This window comes from Balaenoptera borealis (genome assembly GCF_965194805.1).
Source record: "Balaenoptera borealis genome assembly, chromosome: 15".
Taxonomy (NCBI): Eukaryota; Metazoa; Chordata; class Mammalia; order Artiodactyla; family Balaenopteridae; genus Balaenoptera; species Balaenoptera borealis.
The window spans coordinates 35,463,045-35,484,168 of NC_138871.1; the positions used below are offsets into that span (position 1 = coordinate 35,463,045).

A 21,124-nucleotide genomic window follows, 5' to 3' on the forward strand; every position below is an offset into this window, starting at 1 on the left:
ATGCTCTTCTTCTTACATGAGAAGCTTAGGTCATTGATATGAAAGTTATTTTTCTTTTCTAATATAAGCATTTAAAGCTATAACTTTCCCTCAGTACTCCTCCAGACATTAATGTGTTCAATTGTTATTATTCAGATTAAAATATGTTATAATTTTTCCTATGGTTTCCTTTTTGGTCTATGGTTTATCTAGAAGTAAGTTTATTAATTTTCAAATATGTGGGAGTATTTCAGATATCTTATTTTTATCTGCATCTAATTTAATTACATTGTAGTCACAGAACGTACTTCTTGTGATGTTAATTCTTTGAAATTTATAGAGACATTTTTTAGCCCAGCATGTGATCTGTTCTGTTGATGGCTCCATTTACACTTGGGAAGAATGTGGATTCTGCAATTATTGGTGGTAGTGTTCTATCAATATCAATTAGGTCAAATTGGTTCATAGTGTTGTACAGGTCTTCTATACCCTTAAAGATTATTTTTCTACCTATTCTATCAAATATTGATAGAGGAGTGTTAAAATCCCCAACTACAATTGTGGATTTACCTATTTGTCACTTAAGGTCTGTCAATTTTTGACCTTCACACTTTGAAGCTTTATTAAAAGGGGCATGCTTGTCTATGGCTTCCTGATGAATTAACCCATTTATCATTATTAAATATCTGATAGTATTTCTTTTTCTGAAATCTACTTTGTCTGATATTGATATAGTCACCCCAGCTTTTTTGCGATTAGTATTTGCATGATAGATATTTCCTATCCTTTTACTTAAAATTTTTTGTATTGTTGTATTTGAAGTGCATTTCTTTCAGACAGCATAAGGTTGAGGTTTGCATTTTTATCCAGCTAAAAAATTTATACAGTAGACTCTTGAACAACGCAGGGGTTAGGGGCGCCAACTCCCCATGCAATCAAAAATCTGTGTATAACTTTTCACTCACCAAAACTCAGCCTACTGTTTGTTTGTTTGCTTGTTTGTTTGTTTGTTTTTGGCCGCACGGCATGCGGGATCTTTTTCCCTGACCAGGGATCGAACCCATTCCCCCTGCAGTGGAAGCATGGAGTCTTAACCACTGGACCACCTGGGAAGTCCCTGGACTCAGCCTACTGTTAACCGGAAGTCTTACTGATAACATAAACCGTCTATTAGCACATATTTTGTGTAAGTATTACATACTGCAATCTTACAATAAAGTAAGCTAGAGAAAAGAAAATATTAAGCAATCATAAGGAAGAGAAAAAACATTTACAGTACTGTACTGTATTTCTCAATACTGTAAGTTTACATCATCTGTTTACAAGACGAATTATCTTCAGTATCTATATCAATACTGTCTTACAGGATACGAAACACAGTAGATATTATATGTATTATTAACACTAGACATGAAAAATAAGAAACTGTGAAAAAGAAATTCATATCTTTTTACAGGTATAACAATTCATGCATTGATAACGAAGAAGCAACAATATGATTGCTTTATGGTAGCCTAGTGTAAACAATATGATTGCCTCATGGTAGCCTAGGCTAACACTAATGAATGAATTGTTATAAAATTTTTATGGCATGTAGTATTACAGTCATATTCATAATAAAGTATCAGAAATATTGTTATATTTTTTAAAACCATTTGCCTGTGATGATAGGCTGATATGCAGTTTCTCCAATTACGAGAGAGAGAGGCATACTGTACGGTAATGTAATTCTTTGAAAACAAAGTTATAAAACAGTAAGAAAACTACACATTATCAATTTTATATTTAATATCACTCACCTTATGCCTAGGTAAAGATAGGCTATCCATTTCAATACAAGTCTTGCACACGATGTTCTAACAATGAGTACTTAGGTGGTGATGATGATGATGACACAAAAGCATCTCATATAGTTCTTGCCATATAGTTATTAGATTTTCACATGAAGACACTCACACACACAACAGATAAGTTTGTTACTTGTATGGCATAATGATTATTTATTACTCATTAAGAGGCAGGGGATCATCATAAAGGTCTTCATCCTCGTCGTCCCGTTGAGTAGGCTGGGGAAGAGGAGGAAGAGAAGGGGTTGGTCTTGCTGTTTCAGGGGTGCCAGAGGTGGAGGAGGTGGAGGAGATGGAAGGGGAGGCAAGAGAGGCAGGCACACTCAATGTTAGTTTATGGAAATACATTGTAATTTCTGTCTGACTCTTTTGCTTTTTCAGTTCTCTAAAAATGTGTCTATATGATACCAATCCTTCTTCCACCATTTGCTTTAGTTTCATTGCCCGTATCATAGAAGTGTCCATGTCGTAAAAGCAGCCAAAAGCAATCTCGAATAAGACTCGTTCTGCCAGATTATCTAATGTCAACTTGTTTTCTGGCACTGCTTCTACGTCCTCTTCCTCATCGTCTGGCCCTGGTTTGGAAGCACTCTTCTCCACTAAGTCATGTTCTGTTAATTCCTCTGGTGTGGTGTCTGTTAGCTCTTAGATTTCTCCAAGATCCCTATCTTGAAACCCTTCACCCCCCCGCACCCAAACCTTTTTTTACCATATCCACAGTCTCATGATTTCCTTGATTGGCTCTGTTGGAAATCCTGTGAAGTCATGCACAACATCTGGGCATGGTTTTCTCGAGCAAAAATTTATTGTTTGAGGCTTGATGGCTTACATGGCTTTTTATATAACAACCAACAATGGTATCATCAATAGTGTAATCCTTCCAGACTTTCATGACATTCTCTTTGTCGGGGTTCTCTTCCGTAGATTGACAATCCTTTCCACAGAGTGCTGTGTGTAATGAGCCTTCAAGGTCCTTATGACCCAGTGATCTAGAGGCTGAATTAAAGACTATTTTGGGGGAGCAAGTAAACCACTTTGTTGCCTTTGGTGTTGAACTCATGGGGTTCTAGGTGGCCAGAGGTATTGTTCAATATCAAAAGAAATTTAAAAGGCTATCACTTACTGGCAAGGTACTTCCTGACTTCAGGGACAAAGCATCAATGGAACCAAACCAAAAAAAGGGGTTTTCTTGTTGTCCAGGCCGTCTTGTTGTACAACCAAAGGACGGGCAGTTGGTGTTTATCTTTTCCCTTCAAGGCTCCGGAGTTAGCAGCTTTATAGATAAGGGCAGTCCTGATCATAAATCCGACTGCATTTGCACAAAACCATAGAGTTAACCTATCCCTTCCTGTCTTAAATGCTGGTGCTCCCTCCTCTTCCATACTAATAAATGTCCTTTGTGGCATTTTTTTTTCCAGAGTCGGGAATATTTTTTTTCTTGGCCACGCCATGCAGCTTCTGGGATCTCAGTTCCCAGACAGGGATCGAACCCAGGCCCAGTGAAAGCACAGTGTCCTACCGCTGGTCCACCAGGGAATTCCCCAGAGTAGGGCACATTTGTCTGCATTAAAAATCCATTCAGGCAAATATCCTTTCTCCTCAATGATTCTCTCAATTGTGTCTGGGAATTTGTCTGCTGTCTCTTGGTGAGCAGAAGCTACTTCTCGTGTTATCTTGACACGTTTTAAGTCAAACCTCTTTCTAAAATTATCAAACCATCCTTTGCTGGCATTAAATTCTCCAGCTTTAGATCCTTCACCTTCCTTTTGCTTTAAGTTGTCATATAATGACTTCACTTTTTCTTGAATCATATTAGAGTCTATAGGTATGCATTTTTTATGGCAATTCTGCACCCACATAAAAGCTGCATTTTCATTATGAGATAAAAAGGTATTTTGCAAAAAGTGTAAGGTTTTTGAGCCTGCTAGTGTAGCTGCAGCAACAGCTTCATGAATTTCCTTTGCTTTTTTTCACAGTGATCCTTAGGCTGGATTCATTTATCTTGAAATGGCGGGAAACTGCAGCCACAGACCTCAATCTATACGGTGCATATCAAGCAATGTAATTTTTCATGTAATATCATGACTTTTCTCTGCTTTCTGGGAGAACTTCCAGCATCACTAGTAGCACCTAGTATGGGTCCCATGGTGTTATTTCAAGGTTTATGGTATTGCACTAAACACGAAAAAAATACATGAGAACTGTGAGAGATCACCTTTTACTGTGAAAGGCAATTTACCAGAGAGACAAAATGCTCTCTCAGAGATGATTAGCGTCACACATGTTTTAAGTATTAAGATTCTCAAAATACTTGAGGTCACCACAATAGCACCAGGAGGTGGCTATGGAATTATTGCAGTAGTACCATATATACTCTAGTTAATTTTATGCAGTTATTATTTAATGCCACTTCTTTATGTTTGTTTACATTTCTCTCAACTATGAATGGCACCATGTATGGTCTGTAAGTGTGTGCATAAGTTTTGATAAATTTTAACATTTTATAATAGACGTGTATATTTGATGGTAGTAAATGATAAACTACACTAGTATCTATGTATATTTTATAAATTCATGACATACCTTTTTCTTATTTTTTTTTTTTGTTGTTGATATTTCTAGGCTACTCAGTTTGCAAGTTTTTTTCAAATTGTCACAAATCTCCAAAATATTTTCCAATATATTTATTTAAAATAAATCCACTTATAAGTGGACACACGCAGCTCAAACCCATGTTGTTCAAGGGCCAAATGTACTTATTAATGGCGATGTATATTTTATCTACATGTATTATAATTGTTCATATGTCTGAGTTTACCATCTTGCTGTTTTTATCTATTACTTCTATCTGTTCCTTATTCCTTTGTTCCTCCTTTTCTGTCTTCTTCCAGCTATACATCTTTGTTTCAGTTTTTTAAATGATTCCTCCAGAAATTAAATGTGTATTCTTAAGTTATCAGTCTACCTTGGATTAATATTATACTACTTCAAGTATAATATCATACCTTTGTATCAGTATACATTTATTTACCCCCCTCCCATTTTTTAAAATTTTATTTTATTTTATTTTTTTAAATTGTATTAAAAGGTTCTTATTAGTTATCTATTTTATACATATTAGTGTATATATGTCAATCCCAATCTCCCAGTTCATCCCACCACCACCCTCCCCTTCCCCCCTTTGTGTCCATACATTTGTTCTCTATATCTGTGTCTCTATTTCTGCCTTGCAAAGCAGTTCATCTCTACCATTTTTCTAGATTGCGCATATATGCATTAATATGCTGTATTTGTTTTTCTCTTTCTGACTTACTTCACTCTGGATGACGGACTCTAGGTCCATCCACCTCACTACAAATAACTCAGTTGTGTTTCTTTTTATGGCTGAGTAATATTCCATTGTATATATGTGCCACATCTTCTTTATCCATTCATCTGTCAATGGACATTTAGGTTGCTTCCATGTCCTGGCTATTGTAAATAGAGCTGCAATGAACATTTTGGTACATGACTCTTTTTGAATTATGGTTTTCTCAGGGTATATGCCCAGCAGTGGGATTGCTGGGTCATACAGTAGCTCTATTTTTAGTTTTTTAAGGAACCTCCATACTGTTCTCCATAGTGGCTGTATCAATTTACATTCCCACCAACAGTGCAAGAGGGTTCCCTTTTCTCCACACCACAACAACCTTTTGTGTCCTTCTGACTCCTAACCAAAATAAAAAGTATTTGCATTTATTTTGGGGAAATATTTTATATGGATATAGAGTTCTAGATTTTCAGTTATTTTCTTTGAGCACTTTGAAGATGTCATTCCATTATCATCTCTTTTTCCATATTTTCTGTTTCAAAGTCAGTCTTATGTCTTATTGTTGCCCCTTTGAAGATATGTCATTTTTTCCCTCCACTACAGCTGCTTTCCAGATTTTTCTTTCTGATTTTGATTTTCAGCAGTTCTACTAAGATAAGCCTAGGTATGGTGCTATTACAATAATCTTAGGTGAGGATTTGTGGTGGGCTTGCATTACCATTGAATTGCCATTGTAGCTTGTTCAAAAATTAATTGGCCACACACAAAAACAGACATATAGATCAATGGAACTGAATAAAGAGCCCAGAAATAAACCCACACAAGTGTGGTCAATTAATCTATGACAAAGGAGGCAAGAATGTACAATAGAGAAAAGACAGTCTCTTCAATAAGTGGTGCTGGGAAAACTGGACAGCTGCATGCAAAAGAATGAAACTGGACTACTTTCTCACATCATATACAAAAATAAACTCAAAACAGATTAAAGACCTAAATGTAAGACCTGAAACCTTAAAACTCCTAGAAGAAAACAGAGGCAGTGACCTCTTCGACATCGGTCTTAGCAATATGTTTTTGGATGTCTCCTCAGGCAAGGGAAACAAAAGCAAAAATAAACAAATGGAACCTAGCCAAAGTTAAAAGCTTTTGCACAACAAAGGAAACTGTCAGCAAAACAAAAGGCAACCTATTGAATGGGAGAAGATATTTGCAAATGATATGTCCAATAAGGAGTTAATATCCAAAATATTTTAAAAACTCATACAACTCAATATCAAAAAACAATCTACCCAAACAATTAAAAAATGAGTAGAAGATCTGAATAGCCATTTTTACAAAGAAGACATACGATGGCCAATAAGAAAAGATGGTCAATATCACTAATCATCAGGGAAATGCAAATCAAAACCACAATAAGATACCACCTCACACCTGTCAGAATGGCTCTCATCAAGAAGACTACAAATAACAAATGTTGGCGAGGATGCGGAGAAAAGGGAACCCCTATACATTTCTGGTAGGCATGCAAATAGGTACAGCCAGTATGGAACACAGTACAGAGGTTCTTCAGAATTTTTAAAATAGAACTACCATATGACCCAGCAATTCCACTCCTGGGTATTTCTCCAAAGAAAATGAAAACACTAATTCAAAAAGGTATATGCACCCCAGTGTTCATGGCAGAATTATTTACAATAGCCAAGATACACACACACACACACACACACACACACACACACACACACAGAGGAATGTTACTCAGCCATAAAAAAGAATGAAATTTTGCCATTTGGAACAACATGGATGGACCTATTATGCTTAGTGAAATAAGTCAGAGAAAGACAACAATGGTACGTTTTCACTTATATGTGGAATCTAGAAAAACAAACTATTAACAAATAAATAAAACAGAACAGAAACAGACTCACAGACGCAGAGAACAAACTAGTGGTTGCCAGAGGGGAGAGGGGTAGGGGTAAGGGTAGGGGTAGGGGCAAAATAGGTGAAGGGGATTAAGAGGTACAAACTACTAGGTATAAAAAAAAAAGTGAGAAGGATGTAAAGTACTTCACTGGGAATATATGCCATGTTTTATAATAACTTTGTATTGAGTATAATCTACAAAAATATCAAATTACTATGCTGTATACCTGAAACTAATATAATATTGAAAGTCAACTATACTTCAATAAAAAAAATTAAGCAAAAATAAAAAATAAAAATATTAATTGGCCTTAGATATGAGGATATATTTCAGGATTCTTGATTCTATTCCATTAATCTATGTGTCCAGGCTTTCACCAATACAACTCTGTTTGGATTACATTGCTATTATTTTATACTTTTATATATTTCTTCTATTTTTGCTTTAGACAGTCAATTAATTTTAGAGCATTTAAAGATTAGAAACAATGAATTTTATGATTACTTTCATTTTAACCACTTCCATCTCTCTCTAATTCTTTTTGAAGATTCAAGTTTCTTTTTCACATTATAGGAAAATTGAAGGGATTTTTCCATAGGGGAGAGAGGTCTGGGCAGGGCCTGGTGCCTGTCTCCTAGTGAATTCTGTTCTCCTCTACCAGGCCTGCCCCAGAATGGAGGCTCTCTTCAGTCTCCTGCCTGTCCTCATTCTTTCTCATGAGCACCTGGGTAAATTCCTGACCAAAATTGATAGAGAGGAGCCTGCAACTGGGTGTGAATTACCCATGTATTCTATGTCTCAAGGTGATTCTATGTTCTCACAGAAGCCCACACTCAGCCTTTACCAATTCATTAAAAATACTGGCTGAAATCTTTTTACCCACTGTGTGACTGTCCAGTCTTCCTGCTGTGCTCTGCATAGGCAAATCAATGCTTCAGTATCTTCCTTCCTCTTTGGAAGCATCTGTCTTTCCTTAGATGTTTGTCCTGCAACCTCAGCTCTCTCATAGATTCAAGAAAAGTTATGATTTTGTAGATTATCCATCTCTTCCCTGTTATTACAGCAGAAGCAATGATCTTTCTAGCTTTCTCTATCCTAAGCAATAGCTGGAAGCCACTATTTTATAAACTTTCAGAATATTTGCATACTATTCTTCTAATGAATAAAATGATAAATTTTAAAGGAAAAACAATGTTTTAAAAGTAAATGTTTGCTCCATGCTGAAATTAGTGACTGAAATTCACTCTAATTGCAACTCGTATAATTTCTTAGATATAGGTTGGCTGTCATTTGATAAGTGTAAGTGTCATTTGTGTTGTGTTCAGCATAAATACTGTTTCTCTGGTGTGGGAAAGAATTGTGAACACTCTGATTTATAATGAAGTCCAAGCACCTTAGCCTGGCTTTTTTTTTTTTTTTTTTTTTTTTGCCATGGGGCATGCGGGACCTTAGTTCCCCAACCAGGGATAGAACCCGTGCCCCCTGCAGTGGAAGCGCGGAGTCTTAACCACTGGACTGCCAGGGACGTCCCTAACCTGGCTTTCAAAGCTCTCCTTACCCAGGCATTAACCACACATTATAGTATCCAAGTTCGCTGCAGGAATGTTCAGGAATATACAGGATGCCCTCCTTAAACATGCCCATCCTGCATCTTTTCTAACTCTGATTTCCATTTATTCAGAATGTCTTTCCATGTCACCACTGGCTTTCTTTTCATTTTTCACCCATCAAGGCTCAGCTGGACTTCATGCATACATTCTTTGCCAATCAGCAAACACTTGTTGAGCACCTACATTGTCTGAGCTTTATCCTAATAGATAGACATACAATGGTAACTGTGCCACACCTGCTCTCAGGGAGCACACAGTCTTCAGTTAAGTTTTTCCCTGAACAAGTGATTTGTCTGCTATGTTGGTGTTGCTGATGATGGAAATGACGGTGACGATGATGGTGATGATGATGGTAGCTAACCTTTATGGAGTACTTGCTATGTGCCAAGAACTTTTCTTAATCTTTCATATCCATAAACTCTTTTAATCGTCACAACCACCCTAGGAGATAGTTATTATTTTTATCCTGATTTTGCAATGGTGAAATTGAGCCTAGGGAATTAATAAATGAATACATAAATAAATGAACGATTTTTGTTTCTTAAAAAAATCAGCCACATTAAATAAGGCGCTGACATTTTGGATGCTGTTTGAATCTGAGCTGTTTCTTTTTTCCTGATACCTCCCTCTTGATCACACTCAAGAGAGAATATGCACTTGTTCAAACTTTTGATGTTCTGCTCTCCTTTTTATACATTTGTATCCTTTAAACTCTGTGAACTCTTTGAGTAAGAAAAGGGACAAAGAGATGGTGAAGGAAAGACACACAGCCTCTTCTCCCAGCCACATGGTCATTTCACTTAAGATTCTCTGCGGCAACCACAGTTTTGAGTCAGCTGTGGCTTCAGACCTGGACAGCTCTATAAAATGGGCAGGGTGCCCATTAGCAGCATTAGGTTGGGCCTTAATATTGAAGAAATAATGTTGGAATGACCAACAGAAGTAGGGAACAGTCTGGATATACATTCAATTTTTCCCCACAAATATTTATTGAGTGACTGCTATGTATCTGGCCTTATGAGGGGTGCCTGGCCTATAATGGCAAACACATGGACATGGTCTCTGCCTTCATAGTACTTACAGCCTAAGAGAATATTCCAAGATTTGGTCCTTGCATAAATGAGAAAAATGCCTGCAGTTACATTAGGCTCTGAATTCCTCATGTTTCAGTAGCAATCACTGTAGACTTTCAAGCTGCAGTCTTTCAGCTAACCAATGTAACCAAAGACAGTAGTATTTCAGGGGACTCAAGCCACAGTAGTGGAACTAGTTTCCAGTCCTAAGCCTGGAGTCCAAGGTGGGCTTGGGGACAAGTTTAGCCCTCCTGTGTCTTCTTCTCTCTGAGTAGGGCTTGCCCATTTCCCATGGTCTGCACTCCAGCCATTCTGTTGAGACTAGAGTCTGCCCTGAACCCCAGCTCACTTGACTCCCAGAAGGATATCTTACCTGATTCTTCATTATTGTACCCAGCATACGCCAGAGACAGTTCTAGTTCTTACAACCTTCTTCCCTTAAGAGCTGGACCCTGCTTCTGGAAACTCCAGCCGCTGGCTGGGGTCTTATTCCAAGCAAATGGACCACCCAAACCATGACATTATCAGCCTCCTGACTTCAGGCATCACTGCTGTTTGGATGTTGCTGCCTCTGTGCCATGTCCTCCGGCTCCAAATCCCCCCAAACGTTAGCAAGTGCCTGGTGGGAGACTGTTTGCTACACTTCTTTGTGCTGGTGGCCACTCCCCCATGAATCCAACTCTTCAGATCGAGTAAAGCTTCCAACACCAGTCCTGTCTTTTACCACTTCTTCCCTGGTCCCGGCAGCCGGTAGCTAAGTCCCAGCATGCCTCTCATCAAAGCCCTCCAGAGATGTGACAAGCTTTTGTTCCTGGCTGTTAATCCTGGTTTTTATTGTCTTGTGATCTCATGCACCAACGTCTGGCACTTGATCCACTCACCTCTTCTTATTTTCCCACAGCAACACAAAGATCTTCCATAGGAATGCTCTTAATTCTTGTTACATGTCTTCTGACAGATTGCTTTCTCCCAAGGTCCAGTAGTGAAAGCTAGAGTCAGTGTGTGTTGGGAAACCTGGGCTTCCTTGCTGTGCCACCATCTGGCTGTGTGGCCTTGGGCAATTCAATTCCCTTTGCTGTGACACAGTTTCCTAGATGGTAAAATGAAAAGGGTTGTCCGTAAGGTTTCTGATGCCTTGCAGCTCCCAAGTTTGTTGACATGAAGTTGGCCAAGAATAGTTTTTTCAAGCAACGCTCAACTTGCTTTTTTGTTTCAAATGCCCATCAGAAAACAATACCCACTCAGCTAACACTTCTCACATTTCTCCAGCTTTGGATGAAGTCTATTCCTAAATAAGACATATATATCCCCTGATTTTGACTTCCTTGTCCATTATACTTTATACATTAATGTCTTGAATTTATAGACCATTTTGTACTTTCCAGGCCCTTTCATGATTATTATCCCATTGGATCTTCATACTGGCCCTATTATTAGGAAGGACAAGGCTTTGCCATCTCTTTCTCTCTCTTATTCTTTTTAGCTTCTCTCCCTTCCCCACTCCCCCCTTCCCCCCACCCTCCCTCTCAGGAATCAGCCCATGATGCATATTGAGAAGTAAGATACGTATCTGCCCCAGGAAGCACAGCTAGTTGGTGGAAGTTCCTGAAGTAGAATTCAGGTCTCCTGATGACTAGTTTAATAGATCTTTGACTTTTCCATGCCCTCCTCACTGAGCTTTTTTTTTTACAGCTATTCTACAGAACTCCTACAGTACTGCTAATGTTCTGCTTTCTTCCATGAGCCAGGAGAGTCTACTAAAAGAATGGGTGAAATGAATTCTTCCCTTCTCCAAGTATAAAGTCTCTGGAGGCCAGCACAAATCATTTTTGCAAGGCACCCATCTCTCTGGGCCATAAGGACCATCAACAAACATGTGGTTCTTCGGTCAGCTCTTCTGATGTTTCATCACATTTAACCAACTCAGCAATTTGATGAAGCCCAAACTCTAGGAAGAGAAGTCGAAGAGAAGTTTTAAGCAACAGTGGCTTAGTTTCACTGGCTGGGCCATAAGCTACCAAGGTTGCATAATTTAGAATTTTCCCAAGAGCTGAAAGAACTGCGTGTGTTCCCTACTCTTCAGTATCAGGAAGGAGAGATTAAGTGAATGTTTTCAGCTTCACAGGAAAAGGTAATAAAAATACAAGTGTATTTTGGGTCAGGTTCAATTTCTGCTTGATTCTTCCAAATCTCTCTGAAGAAAATAGATTGTAGCACAACAGAAACTTTGGCACCCAAGCAGATAAGATTCTTCACCACAACCCGTGTAGTTATCAGTTCTCCAATACAAACCTAATTACATACAGTGATGAATTCAGCGAGCTTAATAAAATGGGGGGAAAGTTAAAGATAGTGGGTCAGATGTGTCAGTCATAGTAAGACTATCATTAGTTACTATTTTAATGGTTCATTTGATTAAATGCTAAGCTATTGTCTTGTAATTATGTGTATTCAAGGGAAAAATCCTCAAGTTCAATTAGGAGTGTATCTTTTACTGCACTATGTTTAATGAAGTCACAACATCATCATAATAAGCAAGGAATAATGGAAATCTTCCTTTGAAATTGCAGTAGAAGTATTTGCAGAGAGGTAGCTGGCATGTGTAATATGATGAGTTCCCTTAAATGGCTCATCTGTTGATCAAAAAAGCAAATGATATAAGTGGATACTGCTAGGCAAGAACATGTGGACACAGCTGGAGTGTCATGTGTCACGGTTCCAGTCATTGCCAGCTGGCGGTCACACAAAGGCAGGCCAAGCCAAACAATTACTGTTATTCATAAGAGCAAATGTGCATTCCATACACACAGTGCAGGCTTTATGAAATAACTGAGCATTCAGATGCATCCAGACAGCCGAGCTGTTTTTTCATCACTTGTCCCTGGGTGCCAGGCCAATATGGCAAACTGACTCTGCTATTCAGAAACCCTTATCTTTACCCAATTAACCAAATCACTGTGACGTTTGAGAGTTCTTCATGCACTTTGCTGAGCGCGTCAAACCAGCAGTCTTTACCAGGCAGCAGATGCACAGCTTCTGGAAACAATCTGCTTTCATTCTTTTTTTTTTTGAGCTGTAAATACCCTGTTAGACCACTGCCCGTTACATGCCAGAGCCTGGAATCCATCTGCAACATCTGAACATACATCTGAACATCTAGTCCTCAACTCCATGTGCCTGTGTGATGGATGTCTTCCAAGATGTTGCCTTGGGAGGGTCAAGGATGGCCAAAAGGCAGGCGGAAGGGATTCATACTCTTGTTTAGGGGAAAAAATAAATTAAATGGGAGAACATTCCAAAAGATAGTCTAGTAATGTACTGAAATGAGAATCCCTGGATTACTTAAAATATAGACACCAAAGGAAGGAGGAGTAATATGGAGCTGTTTGTTTTTTTCATAATTTTCATCTATTTTCTTAAAATAAAATGTAGCCATAACTCCCTGCCTATTATTTCTTTCAAGAGACAAAGTCACAGGCACATGTGAAAATGTATGCCATCATGTAACTACTTACAGCCATGTGAGAATAAAAAGAATCCTGGGGAGAAAGTTTCACTGCAATAGGTGAATGTTTATATCTCATTTCTCCAGAGAAGAGACTTGGTCTCCCTCCAAAGAGGGGTACTTGGTCTACACCAGCACTGTCCACTAGAAATAGAATGTGAGCCATATTTGTGACTTAAAATTTTCTGGTAGCCATACTCAATAAAGAAACAAGTGAAATTAATTTTAACAAAATATTTTATTTAATTCAACATATCTAAGATATTATCACTTCAACATATAATCAACATTAAAGTATTAATGAGATATTTTACATTTTTTTGTATTAAGTCTCGAAGTCTTGTGTGTATTTTACATGTATAACACATCTGAATTTGGACTAGCCACATCTCAAGAGCTTCATAGCCACGTGTGGCCCATGGCTCCTGTTTTGGATGTGCAGCGCTAGACTTTTGGCGGTGGTGAATTCGAGTATGCCCAAGCACGCTTTGCCCAGTGCCGAAGGGTAACATCTAATACACTGACTGAAGAGTCAAATACTCTGTTTCTGGTCTTAGCTCTACTGTCAACCTTCCTCCTGCTCAGTTAATTCATCCATAAAATGGAGATAATAGCAACTGCCTTAACACCTCTGTTAAGTTTTCTATAAGAGTTCAAGTTAAATAAAAGAAGACTATTTTAAGAAACAGTGTCTATAAACATTAGACTAAGCAAACACCCAAAAACTTGTCCACAGTAGCTGAACGTTCTAATAAGTAAGGAAAACCATTCTATTCCTTAATTCTCTGTTCCCTGTTATTCCTTTCATAGGATAGGTTTTAAATCAGATAGGATTTTAAAGGCTAAAGCCCCCCTCATTACCTATAAAGGTCTGTGGAGGATTTTTTACATATCCAAGATTTTTAAAGTCACCATGGTAAGGTCACCATTCTTTTGTATAGGGGGTTTTCTTTCAATAGCTGATCCCCATATAGGCATGGATTCCAGTTTTCCTCTGAAACCCAAGATGACACTGGCAGCACGTTATTCAAGAGCGGCTAGGCTTGTGAGGTGTGCCTTTGCCGTTGTGCTTCATTTGTGTGATGCTCAGAACATTTAAGGTCACCATTTCCCTCAGTCATGGCTGTCTCAGAGCCCGCTGCCCCTTACCTTGCACCTCTCCTGCTGTTTTGGTTGTGTGAGGACAAGTGAACAGTTTGCCTTTGGATTCTCCATGTTGAAGTATATTGGCCAACAGACATACCAGCAGCTCCAGCCCATAAGGCACCAAATCAAAGGCCATCAACATTTTATGCCATAGTTACAATACATAGCATTAAATGTTTGCCAAGACTAATACTGCTGGTAACAATGACAACCATCTTTGTATGTATAGAGACTAATTTATTTAAATTCAAAATCAGAATCATGAGGGTAATGCTTCTACACAGTGCCTTAAATTCTAAAAGAATTTTCAGATTGGTTACACTTATTCCCAAGTATCTTATCATTTTTTATGCTATTTAAATGGGACTACTTTCTTAATTTCTCTTTCTGATAGTTTATAGCTAGTGTATAGAAACACAACTGATTTTTTGTATTGATTTTGTATCCTGCAACTTCACTGAATTCATTTATTAGTTTTAACAGTTTTTGGAGTCTTCAGGATTATCTATATATACTATTATGTCATCTGCAAATAGAGACGGTTTTACTTCTTCCTTTCCACTTTGGATGCTTTTTATTTCTTTTTCTTGCCTAATTGTCTGGCTAGGACTTCCAGTACTATGAATGTAAGTGACAAGAGTAGACATTCTTGTCTTGTTCCTGATGTTAAAAGAAAAGCTTTTAGCTTTTCACTGTTGAGTATGATGTTAACTGTGGGCTTGTCATATATGGCCTTTATTATATTGAAGTATGTTCCTTCTATACCCAGTTTGCTGGAGTTTTTATCATGATAGTGTATTGAATTTTGTCCAATGCTTTCCTGCATCTATTGAGATGATCATATGACTTTTATCCTCCATTTTGTTTATGTAGTGTGTCACATTGATTGATTTACGGATATTGAATCATATTTGCATCCTGGGAATAAATCCCACTTGATCATGGTATATGAATCTTTTAATGCATTGTTGAATTAAGTTTGCTAATATTTTGTTGAGAATTTTTACATCTATGTTCATCAGGGATACTGGCCTGTGATTTTCTTTTCCTGTAGTGTCCTTGTCTGACTTTGGTATCAGGGTAATGGTAGCCTCATAAAATGACTTTGGAAGTGTTCCCTCCTCTTCTATTTTTTGGAAGAGTTTGAGAAGGATTGGTGCTAATTCTTCTTTAAGTATTTGGTAGAATTCACCATTGAAGCCATCTGGTGCCCAGCTTTTCTTTATTGGGAGGGTTTTGATTACTGATTCAATCTCCTAACTAGTAATTGGTTTGTTCAGATTTTGCATTTATGCTTCAGTCTTGGTAGGGTGTATGTTTTAAGGATCTATCCATTTTTTCTGGGATGTACAAATTGTTGGCACATAATTGTTCACAGTAACTCCTTAGGATTCTTTGTACTTGTGTGGGGTCAGTTGTAATGTCTCCTCTTTCATTTCTAATTTTATTTGCTTGAGTTTTCTCTCTTTTTCTCCTGGTAAATTTAGCTAAAGGTTTGTATATATTTTTTTATCTTTTCAAAAAAAACCAGTTTTAGTTTCATTGATCATTTTTATTGTCTTTTTAGACTTTATTTCATTTATTTCCACTCTGATCTTTGTTAATTTCTTCCTTTGACTAACTTTGGGCTTAGTTTTTCTTCTTTTGCTCTTTTTTGAAGTGTAAAGTTAGGTTATTTATTTGAGCTCTTTCTTTTTTCTTAATGTAGGCATTTATTGCTATAAAATTCCCTCTTAGAACTGCTTTTGCTTCATCCCATACTTTTTGGTATATTGTGTTTCCATTTTCATTTGCCTCAAGATATTTTTAGTTTCTCTTTTGATTTCTTCTTTGCCCCATTGGTTATTCAGGAGCATGTTGTTTGATCCCCACACATTTGTGTATTTTCTAGCTTTCTTCTTGTAATTGATTTCTAGTTTCATCCCACTATGGTCAGAAAAGATGCTTGATATGATTTCAATTTTCTTAAATTTATTAAGACTTGTTTTGTGACCTATCATATCCTGGAGAATGCTCCATGTGCATTTGAGAAGAATGTGTATTCTTCTGCTGTTGGATGGAGGTTCTGTATGGATCTGTCCATCTGATCTAACAAGTAACTTAAGTCCAATGTTTCCTTATTGATTTTCTGTCTGGATGATCTATTCATTGTTGAAAATGGATATTGAAGTCCCCTAATATTATTGTATTGATGTGTATTCTTTCCTTCAGGTTTGTTAATATTTGCTTTATATATTTGTGTACTCCTATGTTGAGATGATGAGCACATAAGTGTTTACTGATGTTATAGCCTCTTGATGGATTGATACTTTATCACCATATAATACCTTCTTTGTCTCTTATTACAGTCTTTGAGTAAAGTCTATTTTGTCTGATATAAGTATAGGTACCTCTGCTTTCTTTTGGTTTCCATTTGCATGGAATATATTTTCCCATTCCTTCACTTTCAGTATATGTGCTTCCTTAAAGCTGAAGTGAGTCTCTTGTAAGCAGCATATAGTTAAGTCTTGTTCTTCTATCCATTCAGCCACAGTATGCCTTTTGATTGGAGAATTTAGCTCATTTACATTTAAAGTAATTATTGCTAGGTATGGACTTACTATTGCCATTTTGTTAATTATGATTGTTCAGTATTTCCTGAATGAGTGAATGGATGAATAAATGACTTAAATACTTATTGAACTGAAAGTTTTCTTACCATTTATTTTCCCAAATCATTAGTACAAAGTTTTAATTGAATAAAATGCTTTTTTCCCCACAAGTGATTATAATACGACACTCATCTTTGAAAAATCATGCCTTAGTTTGCCACAAGGCTTTAAATTTAAAGGCACACTGACAGAAATTGCCAGTGGTAGCTCGGCTGGAAGAGCGTAACACCTTAAGCTAGGTGGGGTATGTGGCCTAAAACATGGGACACTCATGACTGTTTTGGTCATTCATTTCATTCATTCATTCAACAAATACTACTTGAGTACCCTGTATGTATTGAGGTCTCCAATATGCACTGGGGGGATGTTGATGATCAAAACCCCTAACATGTTCTCTGCCCGCATTGGGCTTGACAACTAGTCATTTCCTTCAGAATCTTGGGCACAAGATGTGATGAAATTTCTCACTGTCTGTGGGTCAGAAGATGAAGATGGAGCTTCTTTTGTCTGTCACATTAAGACAATTAAATCCCACATTTAACTCTTCCTTCCCCACCCCCTCCACCCCCTGATTTCAGAAGTTTTACTAATAGTACTCATCCATGGAAGCACTCCAAATGCATGCCCAAGTTCATTAGAAATGAGTCTCCCCTCCCCTGCCTTTTCCAGTAAGGAACAGCCAAGGACACTGAGGGGGAGGTTCACACTTAAACTCTAGTGGAAGGACCCCAAACCCACATCAGACATCCTGGCTCCCAGGCCTGTGCACACGTTGTGCACCCTCCCTGGCTAAAATCTAAACTGCTTTAGTCACCGCTCAGGACGCCCAGGGCTCAGTCAGAAACTTGAGCTAAGTGAGGACAGCCCACCTGCAAATGCTCCTTCTCTTCTTTTCATGCTTTTTTCCATGGCTCCTGACACTTCTTGGCCACCCATCATTTTCCATTTAGTTGTGGGCAGTCTTCTTATCTTCAAAGTGTTTTCCTTCGCCTTGCAGAGGGACGTCTACTCCTAAATGAAGTTCTTGGTTTTCTGTGTGTGCCGAGAGCCTCTGCCAGGAGCCCAGCTGCTTTCAGACCCTTGCCACCCGGCCTCCGCCAGCATTTCCGAGTTTCCACTACGAGAATAGATTCCTTGGAAGGAGACTTGCTTCTTTTGGGCCACGAGGCCTCTTTTCTGAGAGGGGAGACACAGTGAGAAAACCCAGGGGAGAACCGGCTCAGAGGTTCCATGAAAAAGGTTCTTCAGGGCTGTCTTGAACGGTGGTTTTGTGTGACAGAAGAATCCCTCAGTCTTTCTGGTTTTGGCCAAGGCTCCCTGCTTCTTCGTGGGATGTTGATGAATTTGTGCCTGGTTCCTCTCTGATGATTACCTCTGTGTTTACACTGGGCTGCCTCGGAGACACTGCTGTATCTTGAATGCTCATTCAAGGAGAGTAACTCAAGGGCTGACAGCTGGTGAGGTCATTCCACAGTCTCGCCAAGGCCCGTGTGCCATTACAGTGAAGTAATAATGTATTTATAACACACCTAACCGCTGATGGCTTCTATTGCTGTGGCTTTTCCCCCTGCATTTGCACAGATGTTTTTTGAGAACTCAAGAATTGGCCTCCAGAAACAACCTCCCAGCAAACAAACTCTGTCTGTTGACTCTAGCGGGCGCTTATAATGAGAGTTGTTAGCACGCGGGATTTATGTTTCAAATATCATTTTAATTTCTCAAGCAGTGTTTTTACCACAAGATGTTAATTCACTGGTGCACTTGAATCCCACAGCCTTTCTCTCTCTCACAATGCGTGCTCTCTCTCACTCTCTCTCTTTCTTTTTTAATGAAAATATGGACTTGGTTTCTAAGGAAATATTCTCAGTGCCTGATTCATTGAAACGCAGTGCATTCACTTTCCATGGAATTTACTCTGAAATGTCATAATCTTTTAATTCAATAAATGATGTACCTTTGTGGTTCATTAGGCCCCTCTCTTTATCCCCTAGTAGCACCCTCTTTGTCACACACAAGGGCTCTGCAATTAGTCCCAACGGGAGCAGTTGATCTTCCCGAGAGACACAAGCTGCTTTTAACATGTATCAGTAAATAATGGGAAAGCATTTAAAAGCAACGGTGCACACACTAGGTTGACATCTAGGACGGAAAACTGTTGTCAGTCTTGTAAATCTTGTGAAAACTGTTGTCAGTCTTGTAAATCTTAATATTTACTGATAGTGGTGGGTTTGACATAACACCCCTATTGACTTCACAATTAGCACTCCAGATATGAAAAAAAATAAAACTGTTGGAGATTTTTGTCCTGACAATCTCATATTGTCCCTTTCTTCCCTTTCCTCTCCTGCAATCCCAAAGCATTTTATCTCTGCTTCTTAGTCCTCTGACTGAATCAGCTGTGGAAGGAAGGCATTACCTTACATGAAGGCATCCCCTTGGTTCACAAGCCCGCTCCGAGGCCCCCAGTGCAAGAGTAAATATTTGTAAATTCACACACATCCTTCCTGGTTTTTCACTAGCCCTGAAACAGGTGACATCAACTCTGGGACTTAGACAAGAGGGTAAAATCCTCCGTTCTCTCTTTACCTCCCGAGCTTTCTGTCATCTGGTGCAGTTGGCTTTTGACACACAGCTACTTCGCTGCTGCTTCTGAACAGACAACTCCAAAGCCTCTGCTTGGTCCTGACCCTTGACCTCTTTGAAATTCCAGGCTCTGTAGAGCACAGCCTCCTGGAGGAGGCTTTTCCCCTGCTGATTTCGCCTCACTCTCCTCTCCAACTTGCCTGCCCACTCTCTTTCCTCTGTTGTTACCTGGTGAATCTTGGGTTGCCTTCTGGCTCTGGGGCTATACACCCAACTGGGCAATCTTTTCCAACACCACCCCCCCAGTCCATAGTTTCAATCATATTTCTGTTTCTAGCTCTGACCCTCCCTTCACCCACTGAACATGCCCGCCTCTAGATGTCTGGGAAGGGGTGAATTTCCCATCCACGGCCTGGCTTGTTCTTTTCCCTCCTGTAGTGAATTCTAGCTCACCAGACATCCTAGTCCTTCACCCAGGAGGCCCAGATAGAAAGTTCAGCGTCATCTTTGCCCTCTCCTCCTCCTTTGCCCCAGCCTCTCCTGCATTCTCATCTACTCCTTCACTATGTCTTATTGGTTCTTCCTTTTTCACCATCCTGAGACACATCAGAATCACCTTGGTGCTTCTAAAACAAACTTGCTGGGCCCCATCCTGGAGACTGTGATTCAGTACATCTAGGGCCAGGCATCTGTGTTTTGATGAAGTTCTGAGGGATTTGGATGCGCAGCCAGGGGGAGAAACACGGCTGGAAAGACTGGCTCTTCTTTCTGTTTCCACAGAACCTGCCTGGGGTCAGGCGGGCCCCTCTTCACCCCCCACTTGAGCTTGCCCCCGCCTCCCTGGCTTCCTTCCTCCGCTTGGACACCCGGCCAGAGGAGCTTTCTAGAGAGGCATGCAGTCGTGTCATTCCCTTGTTTAAAACTGTGGGCTTCTGGTTTCCACCAGCAGTTCCATACCCCTTATCATGATTGTTCATTTACTCCTTTTCCCCTCTCTGGGCGCCTTCCTGCTACCTTTCCCGCCATCAGGAAGGCCAGCTACCCCTTTCTGTGCCCTGTGGATCATTGCTGCAGCACGTGTATTAAAGCTGGAGTTGTTTTTCCAAGTCCAGCTCCAAAGCCAGCTCTCTCACCTGCTGGGGAAGCCCTTGTTGGTCAGAGGCACGCCCTCCCGCAGCCCAGAGCCCCAGGCCTGCTACTGCTCCCCCCCGACCGCCACCCCCAGAGGAGAGGGACTCCTTCAAGGCAGGGCCCACTGCCCTCCACGCTCCCCTCGGTGCATACGCGGACAAATGCACGTCAGTTTTCACAGAGACTTAGACAGTGTTGTTTCAAGCTAAGGGATAGGGCAGGTTTCCAACAACAAAAAAATTAGAAATAATGAACATTCTTTTCCTTCATTAGAGCTTTTACCCTCTTTGTTAAAACATTTTTATTTTATACTGGAGTAGAGTTGACTAACAATGGTGTGCTAGTTTCAGGTGTACAGCAAAGTG

General features: G+C 39.3%; 2 long non-coding RNA genes across 4 annotated transcripts in view; both read left to right on the top strand.

Moving 5' to 3' along the window:
- Positions 1-21,124, top strand: part of LOC309611737 — a 274,615-nt gene that overhangs the window by 61,240 nt on the left and 192,251 nt on the right. The window lies entirely within an intron of this gene.
- LOC309611730 overlaps positions 1-21,124 on the top strand; it is a 47,210-nt gene that overhangs the window by 20,354 nt on the left and 5,732 nt on the right. For 2 of the 3 annotated variants that reach the window (XR_014234700.1, XR_014234701.1), the window contains exon 2: positions 1,031-11,874. This is a non-coding gene — a long non-coding RNA (uncharacterized lncRNA). The remainder of the gene's footprint in view (positions 1-1,030; positions 11,875-21,124) is intronic. The other variant, XR_014234702.1, reaches the window with a different exon arrangement.